Genomic DNA, 18,420 nt, shown 5'->3' with positions numbered 1-18,420 from the left:
ACTTAGTGTGGAGTATTCGAAGCTCTACGCAACGACGAAAACTGTACACCCAAGCATGTGAAGACGACCCCGAAGTTGAGGACACCAACATGGTTGTCCTAGACTGCCCCACCCGATGCAATAGCACGTACGATATGCTGGCGGCCACCGTAGAGAAGCGTGATGTGCTGGACGAAGTTTCGATGGCTTTCGGCCGGAAGGCGACGTCCTCGAAGCTGTCGAAGGATGAGTGGGAATTGGTCGGACAGTTATGTCGCATACTTGGCCATTTTTTCGTATCCACACACCATGTTTGCAAGTCCGTGACGCTAGCGATCTGCGATGTCCTACATCTCATAGACGGCCTGAGGGTTAACATGGAGGAAGTGGTTGAGCAAATTGAAGACGGCACATTCTTCACATCTGTTCGACGTTTGCACGAAGGAGATCGGTCGAATATGGCACAGGAGTGTAGAGCGATGCTTTCCAAACTTAAACAGTACGGGGAGATATTGTGGGCGAATGAGGCGATCACTGCCGCAGCGTTGATGGACCCAATCCACAAAGGGTCAATGCTCCGCCCAGGGGTTCGAGAGGCGACTATCGCGTACGTATAGTCGTTGTTGCCCGATGACAGGTCGAGCCGTGTTCCGAGAATGGCCGCTCAAAGGGGGCGGCGAGGAGGTGCAGAGTTGGTTGGGTGGCTTAGCACCATTATGCGACACGTGGAACCGGCACCGTTGACAACGTGGTTGGCCTGGGATGAGTTTGACCAGTTCCTTGCAGAGACTATGCCGAACGAGGGTGTCTACACTCCATTGTCTTGGTGGGCAACGACGGGGGTGAAGCGTTTCCCCTTGCTTGCAGCCGTTTCGAGGGACTTGTTATCCGTATGTGCGACGAGCGCCCCCGCCGAGAGCATGTTCTCGGTTGGCAACGCTATTGTCACGTACGAGCGTTCCCGTCTCTCGCCGATAAGCATTGAAACACTCATCACCGTGAAGTGTTGGCTCCGTGCGGACAACAAACGTTGGTACAATGATGTCGAGCTAGACGAGGTTAGCTGTTCTCGAGGTACACGTCACATAACTCAACCAAATGTTATTTATACATATTTATCACTACTTATCACCTCTCTTATGCAACGCAGGTGACGATCAGGTGAGCAGAAATCTTTGACAGAGATGTTGGGCTTATGTTTTTTTGACATGGCTGCATTCATAGCCTACTCGTAAATTTTTTGACCGAATATCGAAAAACCGGATACCGGCGAACACTACTGTATGGTGTCTTTTGTATTAGTAGAGTTTTACTGCATTGGCCAGTCATGTAATTAAATATCCCGAATTTACTACGACAATACAGTTGAATGCACTTGCCATTAATTTCTTCATTCCATTCACTAACTATCAAACGCCATAAATGAAAATTAACTACAACCCGTGAGTATGTTCGCTTGAAATGAAAATCGTTTCCAGTTCTTAATTCAATTAACTCTGTATGAAACACCATAAACTCAATTAACTTAATATGTTCATTACTCTTAATAACTAAATCTGCACTCCTCAATACACTAACTACAACACGTGACTTCTACGCTCCCAAATACACTAACTACGCTCCCAAATACACTGACTACGCTCCCAAATACACTGACTACGCTCCCAAATACACTAATTACAACATGGGACTTTGTTCACGTAAATGAAATTTGTATTTACTATTTAATTCAGTTAACGCAAACTTATTATTATTTTTATGAAATACATCACGTAATTCTGTTCACTTAAAATAAATTTTTTTTTCACTTCTTAATTCAATTAAAAATTATTTATTACTATTTTTTACTACTTCTGATAACTACAACACGTTAGTTAATATTTTTGTTACCTACATCTATGCTCCCAAATACACTAACTACAACACGGGACTTTGTTCACGTAAATGAAATTTGTATTTACTCTTTAATTCAGTTAACACAAATTTATTATTATTTTTATTAACTACAACCCGTAATTCTGTTAGCTTAAAATAAAAATTGTTTTTACTTCTTAATTCAATTAACAAATATTTATTAATATTTTTATTAACTACATCACGTAATTCTGTTCACTTAAAATTAAAATTGTTTTTACTTCTTAATTCAATTTTAAAAAATTTATTAATATTTTTTACTGTTTCTGTTAACTACAACACGTTAATAAATATTTCTGTTAACTACATCCACACTCCTTAATACACTAACTACAACACGTGACTTACTTCTGTTAAAGTGAAAACTCCATTAATTTATTAATTCCACTAACTAAATATCAAATGCCATCAATTTTCCCAAGATAACATTAAAATTTTTAGTATTTTTATTAACTACAACCCTTAATTTTGTTAGCTTAAAATAAAAATTGTTTTTACTTCTTAATTCAATTTACAAATATTTATTAATATTTTTATTAACTACATCACGTAATTCTGTTCACTTAAAATAATTTTTTTTTTACTTCTTAATTCAATTAAAAAAATTTTATTAATATTTTTTACTGTTTCTGTTAACTACAACACGTTAATAAATATTTCTGTTAACTACATCCACACTCCTTAATACACTAACTACAACACGTGACTTACTTCTCTTAAAGTGAAAACTCCATTAATTTATTAATTCCACTAACTAAATATCAAATGCCATCAATTTTCCCAAGATAACATTAAAATTTTTAGTATTTTTATTAACTACAACCCTTAATTTTGTTAGCTTAAAATAAAAATTGTTTTTACTTCTTAATTCAATTAACAAATATTTATTAATATTTTTATTAACTACATCACGTAATTCTGTTCACTTAAAATTAAAATTGTTTTTACTTCTTAATTCAATTTTAAAAAATTTATTAATATTTTTTACTGTTTCTTTTAACTACAACACGTTAATAAATATTTCTGTTAACTACATCCACACTCCTTAATACACTAACTACATTACGTGACTTACTTCTCTTAAAGTGAAAATTCCATTAATTTATTAATTCCACTAACTAAATATCAAATGCCATGAATTTTCCCAAGATAACATTAAACTTTGTAGTATTTTTAATAACTACAACCCGTAATTCTGTTAGCTTAAAATAAAAATTGTTTTTACTTCTTAATTCAATTAACAAATATTTATTAATATTTTTATTAAGTACATCACATAATTCTGTTCACTTAAAATAATTTTTTTTTTACTTCTTAATTCAATTTTAAAAAAATTTATTAATATTTTTTATTGTTTCTGTTCAGTACAACACTTTAATAAATATTTTTGTTATCTACATCTACACTGCCAAATACACTAACTACAACACGTGAGTTTGTTCACGTAAATGAAAATTGTATTTACTTTTTGATTCAATTAATACAATTTTATTATTATTTCTATCAATTACAACCACTCTCCTTAAGGTCGTTTTGAAATGTCAACATCGTTATTAATGGGCCACAGGGCGGCTCAAATGTGTTTCAATTAAAAAATGGGCCGCCCGTACTTAAACTCTCCCGGAATTTAAAAGTTTCTGGTATGGGATAGCAAAAACTGTACAAAGAATTCGCCGGATGTCGATTTTCGATATCCGGATATCAAACACCGATATCTGGATATCGAAAACCGATATCCGGTATCCGAGATCCGCCACGTCCCTATCCCTCCGATATCTGATATCGATATCCGTCCACCACCTGAGGGACGGATATCGGCTGATATCCGAGATCCTATACCGTCCCTCTTTAGTCCGGATATCGGATATCGGTTGTCTGATATCGGATATCGGACGGATATCGGGACGGGCGAACCCTAATCGCACATGGACGTGCCCCGCCCGACGAGTATATCGTGCATAAGGTTTATTCTTTAACGTTTTCGTCGAACGTGCGTAAGTAGTTGTGTGAAAATGCTTGGCGCCAGCTATCAGAGTATACTGAAACGAGGAAGGTATGTTAGAAAATCACAATTATTTGGACCCTCAGCAATGTCCTAACGATTATTAGCTACTCACCGACACGCCGGAGACCGTATCGGCGAAAATCCATGGCTCGTTAAAACAGTATCAAAAGATCAGTAGGTAGGGTTGGCTTCCGTCTGTTCTTAATTTCTCAACACGATGCTGGTAGACCATAGTTTCCGAACGAATCTTCTGCACATGTCCAAACATAAATTCCAATTCCAAGTCTAAAAGTAAGGGTGCTGGATCGGCTTGCCATCGTTATGTATACCAATACCGGAAATACAAAGCGGACAAGTGCCGGAACGACCTAACCCTGCGCCGTCGGCATGGGTTACCGCCGTCGCAATTGACTAGCTGCAGTACTGGCATGTCCTTGGAGCCATATAGCCGATTACTGACAAAATTTATAAAGACTTCACGGACAAAAACATGTCGGCGACTCACTCGGCTGTGTAAGGGGTCAAAGCACAGGTCATCCGCTCTGGAATGGCCGCGGCGACTAGGGAAACATAACGGCAACACGTTGAGGGGCCACCGAAGGAATGATAATAGAGGAACTCCCAAGAATCAGACCGAGTAACGGCAGTAGGAGGGTGCTAGAGACATACAGAGAGACTGACAGACCGAATAAACATTCTCAGCTTCAAGAATCCTAACCTTCATAGGATTATATTTTCATTCATTCTATCATTGTACCAAAAAATAATGATAAATATTACTTTTCAGAATATAATGACGAATCTTTGGCTTACGAAACGGCTTGCGTCTTAAGAGGTGAACGAATTGTTTTACAAATCAACGGTCTTAAAGAGGAATTGGGTAATACTCTAATAACTTTTCTGCCATTGAAGCTTTCAAAATAATATTATAACCTGATCATCTTCTCCCACTATAGATGCTCTGCAGAAAATCGATACATAATCTAGTTCTAACAGTACTAGGTTCACGTTCAGAACTTATCTACTACCGGATTGGCGTTCCACAGATGCATGTTCTGGAGTACAATTTGATTTGTGTGGTTTCTAACATTTTATTCGTAAAACCTGTTAATGCTGCAAGGAGCACTCACCTGAACAGTTTGGAAATAAGCGTACAAATGAAAAAAAAATCAAAATATTTCATTTTACTCAACTGGGAAAGCAGGGGAGGGGAAAGAATAGACTATGAAAGTCCAAATGCACATATTTCTAAGGATGAAAGCATCGATTAATGCTTTTGATTTGAATAAACGCAGCAAGTGGCTCGCAGTAGGATTAGGCTACCAGAAATACCTGAACTGTTGCGGATTTGTCAGCCCCCCCACCGCGGGAATACGGGAGAAGGGGGGCTTGACTGGTCTACTCACTTTGAGAGAGGGGGCACGGGAATCGAGGCGCCCTATTTCCCTCTTGTCTTTTGTGAGTAAATGGCCCACTTGGGGGCTCATTTATCTCTTATTTAAAGGGGTGTTCATCACCCTTGAACCTAATCTGTTTTCAGCATCAGTCAAAGTGATTTCTTGATTATTCCTCTTGTCTCTTCCTCTCTTCTCCTCTCAATCTCCGGTGTTTTCTCTTCATCACTCCTTGGTGGATACTCCCTTGGGGAGTTGAAGAAAGGAGTTGCTCTACTGCACCACACGAGAAGCCACCCCCCTGCACCGAGAGCCTTGCACGACGACATTTATCTCCTCTGAGTTGATTCCGCATTTATACCGCAGCGTCTTGGGTCGTTTTCTTCAACGAGTTTCAACATGAACAAAAAACTAGAAGTGAAACGAGATATATAAAGATAAATTATTCTAGCCGCGACAGATTTTGAGGTTATTCATATTAGTAGTTTGAGGCTCACCTCATCTCAGAGAGTGATCGAACGGCTTATAATTAAAAAAACCGAGCCACTCTGTAATTTATTCAACCGTCAGGAATCATATACTTTCCTAGTTATGGTAGTTCGCTAATCGTTGTACATAATTTAATTTAAATATTATAAATTAGGTTAGACATATGTACTCCTCGACAAGTATAGAACTCACTGGTGAGGCCTTCAACTTGTGTATTTGTTGCTCAATTGTTCTTCCCCTCATGCCAGAGTCATCCGTAAGTATATATATACGTGTGTTTGCTCACACGAGTGTTTCCTACAGTCGGTAGAAGAGATCTCACGATTTGTAACAACGGCCGTCGGTTCCTCCGCACGTCGGTGCCGAGCGATGCTGGACAAAATTATTTGCACTGTTTTCCCTCAAAATGCACCTTTCGATGGAGGGCGTTGACGGGCCGCTAATACAAGTCCTCACATTATTTAACGACCGTGACGAATAATACGCGGTGATTAGTGCACATATTCGTGCCAGGGACGACGACGACGATACCACGCCGTGTATTTCTACTTCGACGTTCAAGTTGCAAGTACACAAATGGCTGCGCGCAACTGCCTCGAGTAGACATTTGGAGTAGACCCAAACATGGAGGATACGCTGGAAAATCAAATTTCTCAATGCCTAACTGATGGTTTGCTATTCGGGGACACACCCAAAGTCTTATCCGCAAGCGTAGGTGGCCTGTCAATTAGTATCGAAAGTCCAGTCTGCGGGGCAGTTTTCCGAATGAGTCTACGACACAAGTCCAAAGAGAAAATCGCACCAGAAGACGGAGGGTAAGCCCACGATTACTTGAGGGGCCCAGCCCTCGGCCGTCGGGATGGGTTACAGCCGTCGACATTGACTAACTTAGACCAGTCCGTCACATGGAAGGCCAGCTCGCGAAGTGCTCGGAGGGCATACACAAGGCCCAGGCCTCGCGGAATTCGGAATATACCAAGGGTTATAACCCCTAAACATTTTTGAAAAGCATTCGCGGATAAAACCAGGGCGGCGACGCCCTCGGCTCTATCCGCAGTCAAAGCACATGTAGTCCGCTCTGGAGTGGCCGCGGCGGCCAAGGAAACTAAACGATGACACGTAGAGGGGAAGCGTGGAGGCCCACCAGAACAGGTCTGCAGAAGAGATGATGGAGCAACTTGCAAGGATAAGGCCGAGGCGTGAGAAAAAACGGATGACTACGCGCGTGTGTGTAAACGCGCGCGAGCGCGAGTGTGAGAACGCGCGCGCGCGCGTGTGAAAGACTGAAACCGAGAGAGTGCCAGAGTATTCCTTGCAACGCATACCGCCGACACCGCGCGCGGACTATTTCTTTGGTATATTATCGTATCGGCTACGGAGTTATGTAGAAACCGTTAGACCCATAGCTATAAACGCCATAAGAATTTAAGCCCTTGGTCTACAAAATTTGGACAAACTAGGTCAGCTAAGAATACTAATTTTTCCACCTCCGTAAAAATATTTTGAATTTATTTTTATTAAATGTCTTGCGAGAAGTTGTCTTTAATTGATAACTTACACTTTAATATAAGTATCCAAAAAAGGATAAATTAATCATAAATTCACATATTCAATTAATCTTACATTCACATATTCAATAGCAAACAGAAATAAGTAGCTAGGGCTTCTGCTTTGTACAAGACTAATCTTATATTCGCGTATTGAACAGTAGCTCGCTGTAAATTCCACCCTTTATCGCTCACGCTCGTCAGGAATTTCTGAATTCTTTGTACGAATCAGATGCCTTAACTACATATATCTGTTCAAACGTGGTCATATCACAAAATATGCAAACCAGCTCACAAAGAATATCACATATTGGCCAACGCATGACAGTTGCACTCTATCCAACTCACGGGATGGGCCGTGGTTTGATCGCGTGGTGCCCACATGGCCCATTCCACATGAACGCCTCAGAAAATCTATGTATTCATCCTATATTTTGACTAGAGAAAACTATATAGATTGTTCAAATTAGCAAAAAAAGAATAATGTACTTAATAAATTAGACAAAAAAAATTTAATGAACTAAATAAATAAAAACCGGTTGTAGTTATTCCCGCCTATAGAAGACTTATATTTCGGCACAAAGATAGGTGAGAAATTGTAGTTATGACAACTGTGCAGTGGTTTTATTATTATTATTTTTAATTCGACAACGAGGTGTAGTGCATTAGATCAATTTAAAACTTTATTTAATTAGAAACTACCCCGCAATGGGCGTTGGCATTTTTCCCCATTGTTTTGGGGGACGATTGTTATCCCCCCGCCAAAGACGCGGGTGTCAGTTGAGCGGGTGGCAACTCCCCCCCCCTGGTGGATGACCATGTTGCGGTTATCCTTAAGGATGAAAAGGTTTGAAGCCCAAAGTGGGTTGGTGGGTTCCCCTTACCCACATAACCCTGTTCATGTTGTCCTAAGGGACCAAGTTAATGTCAGACTGCGCTGTGGCACAGTAGTATTGTCATTGGTCACGCATCCTAAAAGATCATATGACACCGGAGTGTGCGGCAGGTACACTGTGTCATTGGTTGTGAATCCCAGAAGACAACATGGCATGGCCGGAATCGTGCCATGCGAAGTTGGAGTCGTTGTACATCATGCAAACATAGTTAGGGGTGTGTGGTAAGTGCATAGCGTGGAGTGTCTTGCCGCTAGTTAGAGTAGTCCTTGCCACAAACACCAACAGGAGGAGCCCTAGAATCAGTTTTAGGGAACCCCACACGACTAGGCCTTTCCCCATCACCAGAAGTTTTTGTGAGTACATGTATACATTCAATTCTCACTCCTACACATACACACATAATTATACATTTAATTCACACTGCGCAACCTTATCCTTCCATGCGGTCCTATTACGGTTGTTCCCCGTGAAATGTCTGTTCAATATTCTGATAAACATGGCTGGCTCTACAACATGAACAGGGAGTTTCATCGCACTTATGAAAGAAGCAGCAACAGAAGCGGCCCTGGTGGTATGCACTCCATGCTGTTGCTCTTGGCTCTCTTACTTCCAACATGTATTTCAAAGACGACTCTTTATAGTGGTGAAAGCCTCGATGCCTAACACTCGCTGTACAGCCAAAACTATGTTCTGACGATGCATAACTGCAACCTATTTCTGGACAATTGGGGCCACGTCCTGGTGTCTTCTAGGACCCATGGAAAGGGACAACACCATCAGGCTGCGATGAATCTTAGGACCCTATAACTTTTGGTGCACATGTTTCCTCCTTTTTACCCTTGAATATACTTGAAATGACTATTTTGGTATTCATAGACGTTCACTTACGTGTGATTCTGGATTCTACCCCCTCAACGTAAAGCATAACGCTCTCTGATCATCAAACATTTGAAATGTTATGCCCCTATACATTAAATTTAATGAAAACTATAGTATGTAAAAGGCTTGAATTGTCAATAAAAATATTTTTTATTGATAGATTTTACCATGGTTGTGGATATCTATTATTTTGGGAATACTAGATGGAACACCACTGCTGCTGTACTGATAACTTGAAATTTGTATTATAAAATAGATGAATATTACATACATATATGTGTTTTATTGGCCATAGTTGCATGTTATTATAATTAAATAGACATAAATAGCTTGTACTATAGTTTGATGATTGTTTTTTAAGTCTATTTATTTTTGCATGACATTTTGACCTTAGTGCACCGAAGATTTATTTTTTGTAGGGCATAACATACTTGGGTAGAAGGCTGTTTAGCCCTTTACTAATTTTTCAGAAAATGTTTCTGAACTTTATAATTTGTTTGACCAGTATTGAGCCAAGAAATAATTTTTAGAGTTAAAAGAATGCCTTTTATGATTTATTTCGCATTTAAAAATGACTTTTTAGCAAATTTGCGTGGCTTCCACATCATTCCGCCTGAATTTTTGTGTGAATGTTTGGCTGCACCAATCATCCGCCATAGCCTAATTACAGCATGGCGATTCGCAATGCCATGATTATCCAATCATTGTCTTGTTATTACCTGGCACAGTTGCTTGAGGAGAAACTTACCTTTGTTTTTTTTCTTTGGCTTTTTTTATGCAATAAATGCACGTGGCAAATCGATAGCTGCGTGCATTTATTCATATCTATGAAAAACATTACTTTATTATAACAAGAAATGCTTACGCGGGGCGATGTGGCACTCTCCTAGCATTCAAAAGGTATATTCTCTCTCTTTTTTAACGCCAATGATTGCATTGTTTTTAGCGTGCAAATACATGGTAGTGCATGATCCGAGGGCGGAGAAAATAAGGAAAATGGCATGGCCAATCAGAAACTGGGATTTTGTATGTGCGTGAAGGAGAGATAAAATGATCTAAGGGCTAGGATTAATCATCATTAAAATGGTGTTATCATGACATCTAGCCGTCCGATTGCGCCCAAATTTTGAGGTTAGGCTTGTCTTTTCACCCTCTACCATCCATACGTTGATTATAAAATAGAGATCAGGAAGAAAGGGAAAACTATTGAGAAAGGTCTTCCCCAACTAGGTGGGCCAGGAAGGACATAGGATTGGCTGCTAAAGTCTACATTTCTAGCTTCAAGGATACAAACTGTAAGTTTCTTCTTCAATATTTGAACATCTTCTTGAATGATTTCAAAACGCCCTTTGAGGTGAAATGTATTGCATGGGCAAAATGTACATGCCCTTTGAAGTGAAATGAATGGTGTTTAGCATTGCATTTTTAGTTTGGTTCAAGATCTGAGATTTAATTCCCAATTCTACACTGTTCTCATCTCATCTAAAATCTAAGATCTAACATGAATGGTGTTTAGCATTGCATTTTTTTTTTGGATCAGGGTCTAATTTCACCTAAAACTGCTTTTCCCCAATTTTTCCCACTTTCTCTCTCTAGGTTATCTTGCCTCCTTTATCCCTCTAGATCTCCAAATTGATTGTTGAAAAATTCAATTCCATGTCTACCGTACCTAAATTAAAATATCCACTAAAAATCTCGGCCATCTTCAAGTCCAATTTCCAAATCAATTGCTTTGCTGATTAATTACCAATTTAAGTACATAAAATTTGCTTGACAAATCACACTGCCTTGCATCTTAGTAATTCGAATTACTTTGACATAGGAATAAAAATCATCACCTCTAAAGTGTTATGACCGAAAATACAAACATCAATATAAAGACTCTAAATACTTTTTAGCAATCGCAAAACAAAGTTAAACATAACCAGGGCACATTAAGGATAAAATTAATTCATTCTTGATATAATTCATAAAAAATATGATAAAAATTCTGGAGAAGTGCCTCCATGTGGTTTGACCCCTTTCTCATCTTATATTTGATAATTAAGAGTAAGGGTAAATAGTGCACATTTTATTGCACAAGCCAAATTCTAAATGTCATTATTAACTGCCTTTTCTTACCCAAATTTAGGCTAGTCATGTGCTGTATCTATTCATCTATCTCTCTTGTCAGGGAGTGAGAGCTCATCCGAGTTCTGTCATCCCTCACGACAACTGTTTATCATCCCTCTTCTCTAGTATTCCTGGTTACTTCAGCTTCCTAGTCACGGCTACCTTTTATTCCTTTTTTATGTACATTATCCTTCAAACAAGTGAAATGTCCTACTGCTACCTGCGATGAATCTCAGCACACAATAAATTTTGGTGCTTGTGTTTCATCTTTTTTACCTTTAATGACGCGTAGTGCAGTGTTCAACCATTGAATTTGTGTCTATGTTATACTGCCCAACGAGCGCCCTTACTCCGCTGCGCCTCGACTAGAACATACGTATTTAGAACGATGGGGGTATTTTTATGAATTAAATACTTATAAATTCTATCTGTTCGCAGCACCTTGGAAGGGAAAAACAGTTTTGAATTTCTCTTAAACATTTTCTAAGGTCAACATGAGAAGATATTTTATATTTATTCCTTAATATGTAGACAATTAGATACATATCTAATTAAATATTATCCATGACAGATAATAAATAATGGATTTCACACTATTATAATTAAGATATACTTAGCATACATTTTTAATCACCGTATTTTCTGGTAGAAATTTCTTAGTTCTGCGGTGGGATTAAATACGATAGACCAAAGAGGTTTATTTGTCTCCTCTTCGTATAAAAAGAGGCCGGGTGCTAGGATCAAAAGGGTTATTTAATTTTTTTTCCTAAGCATCACATTTCTTAAATACACTTCAAAATATCATACGTCGCTGATTGAAAAGGCCTCGTGTGACGAGTGGTCAATTCGATAAAGAGAAGGCACATTGAATTCAGGACTGTTTAGCCTTAGTTTACATTCATATGTGATCTTCTTTGTCCGTAAGAACCGGCATAGGCTGTACTAGGTTATAGAGACTAGAAAAAATTAAACACACTATTTTCATAATAGTGCGTACTGGGATACCTTGCTCTGACTACTGATCTTTCTTATTTCATCACTATCTAAACAACTTTTTAACTCTTATATCCTAATCATCCCATGCGTTTCTATCAAATATGAAGTAACTCAGCACACTAAATTGCTCTAAATATGCAAAGTTTCTACCAGATTATTTTCTTATCTATATTCACACCAACACTTAACCTCCTCATTTAAGGGTCAGAGACGATGAGTGATACACCAAATGGTAATAAATTACTACATAAAGTAGTTTGAAAAGTAGAGAACGAAAGGAGACTGCCGAGAACTTGATAAATAAATAATTTAGAAAAATGTCCACGCTATATTTTAGGTTTTATAGTGTTTATCAGACTTTTGAACTGCAGATGTGACGATGTTAGAGGCAAGTATTCTTTGATGGGAAATATATTTACCTCTTTATATTTCCGTTTTTAGATGTCATGTAAATGTTTTATTTTGTCTGTGATACGTGTTATCCAAGTCAGCTTGAGTTAACCTTATCTCACATTTCCATGAAATTATATCTATTTTTTTATTATCATTTTAGGCTACTTTGCATCATTTCAAACATCAGACTTTACAAATGTGTGTCATTCTTCCTATAATGTATACTCCATTATGATTTCATGTTCACAACTTTATGCTCCTTTAGGTCAAATATCCATTTGAATTTTTTCGAAACTATTTTCTTGGCTTTCATTAACTTTCAGTTATGTGCGCCTTTGGTTTCTACCCCCTCAATAGTTAACATCAGGCTCACTGAACTGCAAATGTTTAAAAGCTTATTCTGCTAGTCATTCAAGTTATTGAAATTATAGTATGTAATACACATGAGTTGTTAATAAAAAAACATCTGTTTATGGATAAATTTTACCATTGTTATGGCTACATATTATCTTGGGAGTTTTAACTAGAAAATCACATTAAATATTCTTACAAAATCAGATAATTTACTAGAACCATATCGGTATAAAAAGGTTTTAAGATAGACCACACTCAAATAGATTGTCCGAGGAAATTATAATTTGAACATTAAAAGAGTGGTTACTTATTAATGTTTTCACACATATAAAAGGGATGAAGATAAAGTTTGCATGTTTCAATTAGGCAGCAAGTTCAGTTCCCTATACAACAAAACCTTCAGGATCATGCATGTGGATGGTCTCCCCCAAATCTCCGTGGAAGAATGTTATGCTTACCTACAACTGCTCCATTGCCAACTAGTCATTAGAAAAAAAAGTGAACACCGATAAAATTGATGTATTTTTCACCAACGGTGAGAAGATTTTATGGAAATCACCTCCTCCTAAGAAGCAATCCTTGCTTTATACTGTGTTTGGCCCACATTTGACGCTAGAGGCTTGTTCTTGAAGTCCGACTTGCATTCGAGACCTCCTGCACACAAATTAAACAAAAACTAAACACCAGAATCTTCAAGATACGCATGTCTTAGGCATGGACACAATCTTGTCTTTGTCCAGTTTTACCGAAAACCTAAACCTAGTCCTGATGTTGGGCCTGGTTTCTCTCGGTCACGCTGACTAGTCAGAGTCAGAAAGGTCAGGTATGGGAGAAAGAGAGAGGGAGACCGAGATAGTGCGAGAGAGAAACCATACGAGAGGGAGAGAATATGAGAGAGACAGGGCAAGATGGAGAGGGGAGAGAGACAGAGAGAGCAAGTGAGTGGGGAGACAGACAAATAGAAAAACAGAGTGCCACAGGGAGATAGACAGATAGTGCGTGAGAGAAAGGGAGGGAGGGTGAAACCATCCCAGGCAGATAATGTTCTTTTTAGCAGGTCTCATCATTGATCTGCCTCGTCCAGATGTTGTGCTCACCTCCAAGATCCCCAGAGCCTCCCATATCCAAAATATGACCATGTTCAACCGCTAACTTTGGTGTATTTTCCACTTCCTCCAGCTCCATTCTTCTTGTCTTTACCCCAGGCGTATCATGTAATTTATGAGTTAACAGATCAGTAATCGATGCCTTCAATATATGACCTTCATCAGGCACCACTTCAGCATCCCAGATCCTAGAGCCCTTTACTCAACTTATAAACCCAAAAAGATGCACCTCCCTATTATTTGATCAAGTTTTGATCTCTCATCAGCGGGAATAAGTACATTACCAAGACATCCAAAATGTAAAGTGGAAAGTCAACAGATTCACCAGTCCATATCTATTCAGTTACCTTTCTATCAATAGCAGAAATTGGGTGATCTAATATAATAATCAAATCATATTTTGCATTCACTGCCTCCGCCATGATTTCCCTGGGCAACCCGCAATTCAACCTTAAGCATCTTGCCCTCTCCATAATCTCCTGCTCATCCGAAAACTAATAAAAAATCTGAGTTCTCGAACTAAGGCCCGTTAAGTTTGCAAGACCTTGATATTCCTCCATGTTCTAGTTCTCAACCTTACCGCATCACTTCTTGAAGCAAGGAAACACCTCCTGGAGAAATCATCACCAATGGTCAATGAATAACAAGCACCTCATCTCGACAACACGTCAACAAGAACCCACACATCAGCATGAATGTAGTATATGAAGTTCAATGTAGTATGGCCCACGCACTGAGCAAGGCTGAAGCTGACTCCCAATAGCCATCAAGTATAATGAGCTAGCCTTATACCTGTCTTAACTTTATAATCTATAACAGTGTTTTCAATTTTAGTTTCAAACACTGTTTCTTAATCATGCGATATCCGCTCATGAGCACTCATTGAATTTAACTTTGATTACATCAGTACCAAGAAAGTTGGAAGATTTCCTTAACCTACAGAAAGAACTCTGACATATGCTTTGGGGTTTCATATCAAAGGCTATCTCCCATGCGGAACGTTTTATCGCTGCCACTAATCTTACGGCCCAAAAAACTTTGCTGCTTGAGATTCATTATTTTTGCCTTCTGATGGCGCGCAGTAAGCGCCAACGGAGACTAAAAATCAATCGACGCGCTGTTTTCCTGGCAACGCATACCGCCGACACCGCGCGCTGACTATTTCTTTGGTATATTATCGTATCGGCTACGGATTTATGTAGAAACCGTTAGACCCATAGCCATAAACGCCATAAGATTTAAGCCCTTGGTCTACAAAATTTGGACAAACTAGGTCAGCTAAGAATACTAATTTTTCCACCTCCGTAAAAATATTTTGAATTTATTTTTATTAAATGTCTTGCGAGAAGTTGTCTTTAATTGATAACTTACACTTTAATATAAGTATCCAAAAAAGGATAAATTAATCATAAATTCACATATTCAATCAATCTTACATTCACATATTCAATAGCAAACAGAAATAAGTAGCTAAGGCTTCTACTTTGTACAAGACTAATCTTATATTCGCGTATTGAACAGTAGCTCGCTGTAAATTCCACCCTTTATCGCTCACGCCCGTCAGGAATTTATGAATTCTTTTGTACTAATCAGATGCCTTAACTACATATATCTGTTCAAACGTGGTCATATCACAAAATATGCAAACCAGCTCACAAAGAATATCACATATTGGCCAACGCATGACAGTTGCACTCTATCCAACTCACGGGATGGGGCGTGGTTTGATCGTGTGGTGCCAACACGGCCCATTTCCACATGAACGCCTCAGAAAATCTATGTATTCATCCTATATTTTGACTAGAGAAAACTATATAGATTGTTCAAATTAGCAAAAAAAGAATAATGTACTTAATAAATTAGACAAAAAAAATTTAATGAACTAAATAAATAAAAACCGGTTGTAGTTATTCCCGCCTATAGAAGACTTATATTTTGGCACAAAGATAGGTGAGAAATTGTAGTTATGACAACTTTGCAGTAGTTTTATTATTATTATTTTTAATTCGACAACGAGGTGTAGTGCATTAGATCAATTTAAAACTTGATTTAATTAGAAACTACCCCGCATTGGGCGTTGGCATTTTTTTCAACTGTTTTGGGGGAGGATTGTTATCCCCCCGCCAAAGACGCGGGTGTCAGTTGAGCGGGTGGCAACTCCCCCCCCCCCCCTGGTGGATGACCATGTTGCGGTTATCCTTAAGGATGAAAAGGTTTGAAGCCCAAAGTGGGTTGGTGGGTTCCCCTTACCCACATAACCCTGTTCATGTTGTCCTAAGGGACCAAGTTAATGTCAGACTGCGCTGTGGCACAATAGTATTGTCATTGGTCACGCATCCTAAAAGATCATATGACACGGCTGCAGTCGTACATCGTGAAGTTAGAGTCATTTTACATCATGAAAATCTAGTCGGCAGTGTGTGACAGGCACGGTGTGTCATTGGTTATGAAATCCCAGAAGACACCATGGCATGGCCGCAATGGTGCCATGTGAAGTTGGACTCGTTGTACATCATGCAAATGTAGTCGGGGGTGTGTGGCAAGTGCATAGCGTGGACTGTCTTGCTGCTAGTAAGAGTATTCCTTGCCCCAAACACCAATTGGAGGAGCCCTAGGAACAACACTGGGGAACCCCACACGACTAGGCCTTTCCCCATCACTAGAACTTTTGTGAGTACAATGTATACATTCAATTCTCACTCCTACACATGCAATACATAATTATACATTTAACTCTAAGAGCTCAACCTTATCCTTTCACATGGTCCTATTCGGGTTGTTCACCGGGAAATGTGTGTTCGATATTCTGGTTAACATGGCTGGCTCTACAACACATTGTTTAATCTCCTACTGACCCAACAAGAACTGGGGGTTTCATTGCACTTATGAAAGAAGCGGCAATGGAAATGGGCCTGGTAGTATGCACTCCATGCTGTCCCTCCTGGCTCTCCTCCTTCTGACTTGTATTGAGAAGACGACTCTTTCTAGCGGTGAAAGCCTCGATGCCCCACACTCGCTGTACAGCCACACCTATGGTCAGACGATCCATGACTGCGACCTACGTCTAGAAAACAGGGGCCACGTCGTGGGGTCTTCTAGGACCCATGGCAAGGGACAACACCATCAGGCTGCGATGAATCTTAGGACCCTATAATTTTTGGTGCACATGTTTCCTCCTTTTTACCCTTGAATATACTTGAAATGACTATTTTGGTATTCATAGACGTTCACTTACGTGTGATTTTGGTATTCATAGACTAAAAATCAATCGACGCGCTGTTTTCCTGGCAACGCATACCGCCGACACCGCGCGCTGACTATTTCTTTGGTATATTATCGTATCGGCTACGGATTTATGAAGAAACCGTTAGACCTATAGCCATAAACGCCATAAGATTTAAGCCCTTGGTCTACAAAATTTGGACAAACTAGGTCAGCTAAGAATACTAATTTTTCCACCTCCGTAAAAATATTTTGAATTTATTTTTATTAAATGTCTTGCGAGAAGTTGTCTTTAATTGATAACTTACACTTTAATATAAGTATCCAAAAAAGGATAAATTAATCATAAATTCACATATTCAATCAATCTTACATTCACATATTCAATAGCAAACAGAAATAAGTAGCTAAGGCTTCTACTTTGTACAAGACTAATCTTATATTCGCGTATTGAACAGTAGCTCTCTGTAAATTCCACCTTTATCGCCACGCCACAGGAATTCATGAATTCTTTGTACGAATCAGATGCCTTAACTACATACATCTGTTCAAACGTGGTCATATCACAAAATATGCAAACCAGCTCACAAAGAATATCACATATGAAGACAAAGATTCAGACTTCAGTTCGTTATTTCTGTTTCAGGTACGATCCTGGCCGTTCATCAACTTGAGTTATAACGGCGATGGGAGCTCCACGTGGATGCCAGCTCATACTCAGTGGGGCCGTTGCAACAACCTCGTGCAGCACGTGGAGTGCCAGCTCATGATTCGAGAGACAGTCTCGTTCTTGCTTCTTTCCTTTCTTTTAATAGACGCTCTATAAATAAGAGCTACGTGCTCGATGTAATGTCATGCCGAACACTTTTCTTGAACCTCAAGTTTGTTTTCTCGAATCTGGTCGTGTTGTGGTCGCTGCGAGGAGGGAGCACCTCGCTAAAGAGTCTACAACATATTGGCCAACGCATGACAGTTGCACTCTATCCAACTCACGGGATGGGGTGTGGTTTGATCGTGTGGTGCCAACACGGCCCATTTCCACATGAACGCCTCAGAAAATCTATGTATTCATCCTATATTTTGACTAGAGAAAACTATATAGATTGTTCAAATTAGCAAAAAAAGAATAATGTA

General features: G+C 39.1%; 2 long non-coding RNA genes across 3 annotated transcripts; one reads left to right on the top strand and one right to left on the bottom strand.

Annotated features, from left to right (window-relative positions):
- Positions 1–3,463: 3,463 nt before the first annotated feature.
- Positions 3,464–5,259, bottom strand: LOC144701510 (uncharacterized). The gene is made up of 2 exons (XR_013581017.1): positions 4,011–5,259; positions 3,464–3,932 (listed from the first exon to the last, which is right to left on the bottom strand). It is a non-coding gene; the product is annotated as an uncharacterized LOC144701510 (long non-coding RNA).
- A 9,768-nt stretch (positions 5,260–15,027) lies between these two features.
- On the top strand, positions 15,028–18,182 carry LOC144700935 (uncharacterized). 2 transcript variants are annotated; one of them, XR_013580895.1, is made up of 2 exons: positions 15,028–15,233; positions 17,933–18,182. It is a non-coding gene; the product is annotated as an uncharacterized LOC144700935 (long non-coding RNA). The 2 variants fall into 2 exon arrangements; XR_013580896.1 differs by lacking the exon at positions 15,028–15,233 and adding an exon at positions 16,385–17,392.
- The last annotated feature ends 238 nt before the right edge of the window (positions 18,183–18,420 follow it).

Source organism: Wolffia australiana, chromosome 3, assembly GCF_029677425.1.
Source record: "Wolffia australiana isolate 7733 chromosome 3, ASM2967742v1".
Taxonomy (NCBI): domain Eukaryota; kingdom Viridiplantae; phylum Streptophyta; class Magnoliopsida; order Alismatales; family Araceae; genus Wolffia; species Wolffia australiana.
Note: the sequence above shows the minus strand (reverse complement) of the source record. Positions and strands in the feature narration are given on the sequence as shown.